The 6435-nt window shown below is 36.0% G+C and overlaps 1 pseudogene; it reads right to left on the bottom strand.

The window, feature by feature from the left end:
• Positions 1-793: 793 nt before the first annotated feature.
• Positions 794-6435, bottom strand: part of LOC112862695 (endophilin-A1 pseudogene) — a 30701-nt pseudogene continuing 25059 nt past the window's right edge.

Raw genomic sequence — 6435 nt, 5'->3', positions numbered from 1 at the left:
TTCTAGGTGGTGGAGAAAGAGTAGCAGAGAGTATCATGCCTTGCATTCTGAAGTTACTACACATAAACACATAAAGTTATGCAAATGTGTTTGTGCGTTCTAAAATCACAGTGTTAGGAAAAATCAATTAATGTACCTTCCTTCCAAGTAGATTGCTATCCCTGCATGCAGAGTGTGGAGTTGCCAGAGTTTGTCTGGCAAAAGGTACTACCAGCACATTAGCTGGAAGAAAGGCTTCTTAACCCAGTCACACATGCTACTTAAAAACACATACCTACTGGGGAGGAGCCAAGATGGTGGAACAGTATGAAAGTTTTTTTGCATCTTGTGTCCATGAAATACAGCCAGATCAACACTTAACCATCTTGCACACCTAGAAAACTGATTTGAGGATTAACACAACAATCTGCACAATCTGCACCACAAAACTCAGCAGGTGCTTGATACGGAGAGGTGAACTGGGGGAGAGAGAAGCTGTGGAGGGCAGGGAGCTGGTTTTGCTTGTGGAGAGAGGATGGAGATGAAGGGGAGTACATGCAATGCACCCCTTCCCCCACAAAAGCAGCTGGAGAGAAAGTAGAAATAGCACATGCCATCCTTACACGCTAAGAAGATACCGCTCATCACCATCACTCTTGTGGGATTGTACAAGTCAACCAAAGAAAGTCAGTGGAACTTGATGACTTGGACCACTTCAACCTGCACTTGGAATGTATTGTGAGCAACATTACCAAAGTAGTAGTTAAACTTAAATATCTGGATCAAGAGGAGGTGAACCTGTTCACTTAAAATCTTAATGGGGCAAGGCAACCAGAGTCTCCACGTAGTTGATGGGGAAGAAGCCTGAATGGCCATGAAGCATTCCCCTATACCAGTGCTCATCAATTTGGCTAGTGAGTTTGATGATAGCATACTCTTTAAAACCCATTTCCCCTTCATTTTCAGGTTCAAAGTTGTACACAAATCAGCTGCAGGGCTGATCCACTGTGGCACTTATGAGTGTGTATGAGGGAGAAGCTTCCATTGGGCTGACTGTTGTCTCCAGCTGGAAGCTCCTGGCTCATTTGTAGTTTAGGCTGATATTCTCTTGTAGGCTAAGATGAAGCTTGTGTTATTTTTTCTTCCAGTCTGAGGGTGACTTCCAGCAGGATCCGGACTGTCTGGTTATGGTACTCCAGATGGGTTTGCACAAGTGCAGAAAGCTGGCTCACCTGTTGAACATGTTTACCTCATCAACATCTTGAGACTAATCAAATTTCTCCAGACTCTTGTGGAGCTCTTGATTTGGAATCTTGCCTTGTCATTTCTTCTTACACTCAAAGGCCAAGCTTTGACCCTCCAACCTCTGTACATGATGCTTAATTTTCCTTAGATCACTGTCATGAAGGTTCCGAAGGAGGTCAAGTTCCACCTGACTTCCATGCACAAAAAGTCTTAAACCTCCAAAAGTTCTTGAATGACCTCCTGCCTCATCAATCGCTAGGCCAATGTTGCAATCATCTCTAAGCCCTCTTCCAGAGTTGATCATGGCCTCTGCCAGCAGCACATCTGCCTGGGAATATCCTGGCTTTCCCCTGGATGCAGAATTTTGACATGGTGTTGATCACAATAAGTTTATCTCTGGAAGCTGGGATGGCTTGAAGGTATTCAATCATTTCCATCATTATTTCCATCACAGCCCTGATCCACTTTCCTCTCTATCTCTTTGAAATCATCATCTAGCTTGGTTCCTTCTGCTCCTCCAAATTTCTCACTTTTTCAGTGGCTCTGTGAATTGCTTCTTGCACCCAGCCACTGCCTACCAACAAGTTGCCAGAGGACACATGGGCATAGGTGTGGGGGCAGGTGCTGGAAAGATTCTATGGAGCTGGACAGGAGGGCTGCACAGGGCCCTTCCACAGCTCATGCCCCCACCATAGTTGTGGGTGTGGGGCACAGAGTGACATGGGACTTTGAGTAATTTTAAATTTTAAACAAGCTAATATTTTTGTATTTATTTAATGAAATAAACTTATACAGAAATTACCCAAATTTATGTATGCACAGAAGTTCAATATTTGTTGAGGTTCTACCACAGTATAGGAACTGAGTAGCTGTAAATTAATTTACACATAAGATCTCATTTAATCTTCAGAATAATATATGATTGGTTGAAAGAAATGGGATTTACAGATGTGCTAATTGGGGCTCCAAAAATTAAGTAACTTCTCCATGTCACAGGTAGAAAGTGAAGAAACTAAGAGACAAACCCAGGACTGTGTGGTTGTAAATCTTGTTTTATTTTATTTGTTTGTCTATACAAATCAATAACTTTCCTTTAAAAATTGCTGGAGGAGATATCTCATATCAAATACTCATATTTGATTACTGTGTAGAAAGTCACAAATGACCATAACTCTGGCAGCAATAAGAAAGTACAAGATACATGGAAAATAATGCATTTGTTTAAAGTCATTGAAGGGGCGCCTGAGTCACTCAGTAAAGTGTCTGACTTATTCTGCGGTTACAATCTCACAGTTCATGAGTTCAAGCCCCACATTGGGCTCTACACTGTCAGCACAGAGTCAGCTTCAGATCCTCTGTCTCCCTCCCTCCTGCCCTTACCCTGCTCCCTCTCAATCTCTAAAAAATAAATAAAGATTAAAAAAAATAATAAAGTTATGAAGAGTAGTAGATGCTATAGTTGGCTGCCATTTTTTTTAAAAGAAAAAGGTAAGCAATTCAGCCAGAAAATCAGGTTTATTAGGGAATAGCAGAAGAATTGCAATTCAGGACAAGCAAACTATGATGGACCATAGGCAAGTCCAGAGAACAAAGGAGAGCATCCTTTTATAGAGGAAAAGAGGAAGTTGGGGAGGAGGAGGGTTGTTTCAAAGAAAAGTTTATTGGAGGAAAATGAGAGTGAGAAATGGTGGTGGTCTCTCATTGGCTGCAGGCCAGGATAGCTGGCTATTGCAGGGTATCTACAGCTTGCTGTTGCCCTAAGAGTAAATCTTCCTTCTTCCTGCTGGACTATACAAGCTACGTAGAGTAGTATATGCTTGACAGCCTGACTGCAATTTTGAGTTAGGTTTCCTTAACACATTTTCATATGATTAGTAAATTAAGTTCCAGAGATGGATGAGCCATTTGTTAGGTGATCAAAGCTTGCAGTCACTTTTAAGTTTGGGAATAATTGCCTGGTCTGGGTAAAAGGGGAAGGAGGAGTGGGTTTGACACAGGCAGGCATATGTTATTGAGATGAGAAAATAATTGAAGTGTTAATGCTAGCATAGTTTGTATGATGAATTAAAATCTGGAATAAACCCAAATGCAAAAATAATTTTATCAAGAAAAATGAAAAAGAAAAAAATGTAGGCCTAAATCCAGTTATGTCAACTTTTACATAAAATAGAGAATTAAAAGACAAAATTGTCATATTGAATAAAAAAAGCAAGATCCACATTAAGTACAGACACATATTAAATATAGAGACCTAGAAACATTGACAGTCAAAGGAGGAAACAAATATACTGTACCAAGAAATGAAATAAAAAACTTGAGGTGCCTATGTCAGTATCAGACAAAATAGGCTTTCAATAATGAAATATTACCGTAGATAGAAAGAGAAATTTCATAATAATAAAAAGTCAATTTGTTGGGTACATAATAATCACAATATGTGTGTATGTGGTTAATAATAGAGTTTCATAATAAATACAAATATTTGTATAAATAAAGTAGAATGAGAATAGAAAAATACACAGTCATAGTTTGAGATTCTAACATGTTTCTCTCATTGTTTGATTGAAAAAAGTGTACAGGGGCACCTGGGTGGCTCAGTCTGCTAAGCATCCAATTCTTGGTTTCAGTTCAGGTCATGATCTCATGGTTAGTGAGCACATGTGGGGGCTCTGCACTGACAGCATGGATCCTGCTTGGGATTCTCTCTCTCTCTCTCTCTCTGCTCCTCCCCTGCTCACTCTCTGTTTCTAGTTCACATGGACTTTTCCTAAAGATGTACTACCTGCTGGCCAATAAAGCAATTCATGATAATTTTCAACAACAGAATTAAAATAAAATTAATTCTTAGTAAAATATCCAGAAAAGCCACAAATGTTATAGCTAAACAACACATTTATAACTAATCCATTGTTCAAAAAAGAACCCATTCATTGTTCAAAGAATTGCAGGAATAATTGCAAACTCTTTCTACTAAATGATAAAGATAATATATAAACATATAAATGTATAAAGCAAGTACATGAAAACAAATTTACACTAACATTGGAAATCAAGAAATGAAGGCAGACAAATGGTAGATATTTTTTAAGAGGTTGATTCTATAAACAAGTCATGAAAAATTATACAACTCTAGCAAGTTAATATAAAAAAGAGAAAAGAAACAAAAATTCCTTATAAGAAGAATGAAATAGTAATATAGATCCTTCATATTTTAAGTATAGGCAAAGAAAAATTTATAAATAACTTAAAATCAATAAATTTGACAACTTAAACTATATTGACACAGTCACTGAAAGAAATTTACAAATATTAACACACACTCCCAAATCAGAATAGCCTTATGTTGAAAAAAAAAAAAATGAATGTGATTTAAAAGCAGCTACAAGAAAATGGTCTCTCAAGGAAAACTCCAGGGATAGATAGTTTTAATTATAAATTCTAACACACATCAAAAAAAAAAAAAAAGAAAGAAAAAGTTTACACACTATTCTTAGAAAGTATTAGCAGAGAGCAAAGTTTTCTACTTGTTTACTTGTCTATTTGTTTACTTGTCTACTTGTTTACTTGTTTCTACTTGTTCTACTTGTTTATTGAAGCCAAAGCAACTATGATAACACAATTCAATAAAGATTTTATAAGAAAAAAATTACATAGCAAAATCCCCCATAATATAATGCAGAAATCTTTTACTAAAACATTATCAAATCACATTCATCAAGAAATTGGGGCTCCTGTGTTGCTCAGTCAGTTAAGCATCCAACTTCAGCTCAGGTCATGATCTCACAGCCTGTGAGTTCAAGCCCCACATTGGGCTTTGTGCTAACAGCTCAAAGCCTTGAGCCTGCTTTGGATTCTATGTCTCCCTCTCTCTCTCTGTCCCTCCCTCATTCCTGATCTCTCTCTCTCTCTTTCAAAAATGCATAAAACATTTAAAACATTAAAAAAATAAAGAAAGAAAAATAATAATACACCAAGACTAACTGGGGGTTCATCCTGTGAATACAGATAAAATCCTGAACAAATTTTAGCAAAAAATTTTTGACAATATATAAAAAGGATAATATAGTATAATCAAGCAGAGTTTATCCTGTGAGTATAAAATTGTTTTAACATAAACCAAACATTGATTTATGTTAATATTAACATAAAAATATTTGAAATTAAAACTATGGAAGTTAATATCTATGCCAAAGAGAAAAAACAAAATCTCAATAGATGTGGGAAAAAGCATTTGACAACTTTTTAATACCCATGCTTTGATAAAAACTAACAGCAAGCTAGAAATGTAAAAAAAAATTCCTAAATCCAATAAAGGGCACACACAAACACCTACATTTAACACCAAACATAAACCATGAAGTATTAGACCCTCTCCCTCTAAGGTCAAAAGCCAAATAAGGCTGTCCACTCTTCCCACTTCTATTCAGCATTGTACCTGCAGGTCCTGTTCATGCCATAAGGCATGAAGAAGGAACAAAAGACATAGATTGAGAAGAAAGAAAGAAAACAGGTTTTATTCACAAAAGGGAAGATGGCTCATATAGAAAATCCTAAAGAATATACAATTAGACTACTAAAACTAATAAGTGAATTTATCAAGGTCACAGAGAAAAGATCAGTAAACAAAACTACATGCATTTCAATATATTAACAGCAGTTGTATTTATGCATACCAAAAGCAATTTATTTACATTAGTGACAAAAAGAAAATGGACATTAATTTAACAAAATATGTGAAATATCTCTGCATTGGAAATTATAAAACATTGCTGAGATATACAATGTCCATGGATTAGTCGATGGAGTATTGTTAAAAACTCAATTCTCTGTAAATTGATGTACAGGTTTAATTTTAGCAATTCCAAACTAAATCTCTGAGGGCATGTTTAACGGAAATGTTTGGGTGCTTTTAAAGTATATGTGAAAATGTGAAAAATCAAGAGTCATGAAAGAGTCTTGAAATAGAAAAACCATGGTTAGAAGACCAACTCAATACATAATAAGAGGCAACAATTAACAAAACAGTATGGTATTTAAATATAAAAAATATTTAAATGGAACAATGGAACAAAATGGAGTGTATAAAATTAGACCCACACTTTTATAATTAATTGATTTCCCATATATGCATCAAATTATTCAATAGAGGAAGAAAAGTTTTTCAATGATGGCTGTTAGAACTAGATAACCATGTTTAAATAAATGAATCTC

The sequence above is a fragment of the Puma concolor genome, chromosome B2, assembly GCF_028749965.1.
Source record: "Puma concolor isolate L17-30 chromosome B2, mPumCon1.1.hap2, whole genome shotgun sequence".
NCBI lineage: Eukaryota > Metazoa > Chordata > Mammalia > Carnivora > Felidae > Puma > Puma concolor.
Note: the sequence above shows the minus strand (reverse complement) of the source record. Positions and strands in the feature narration are given on the sequence as shown.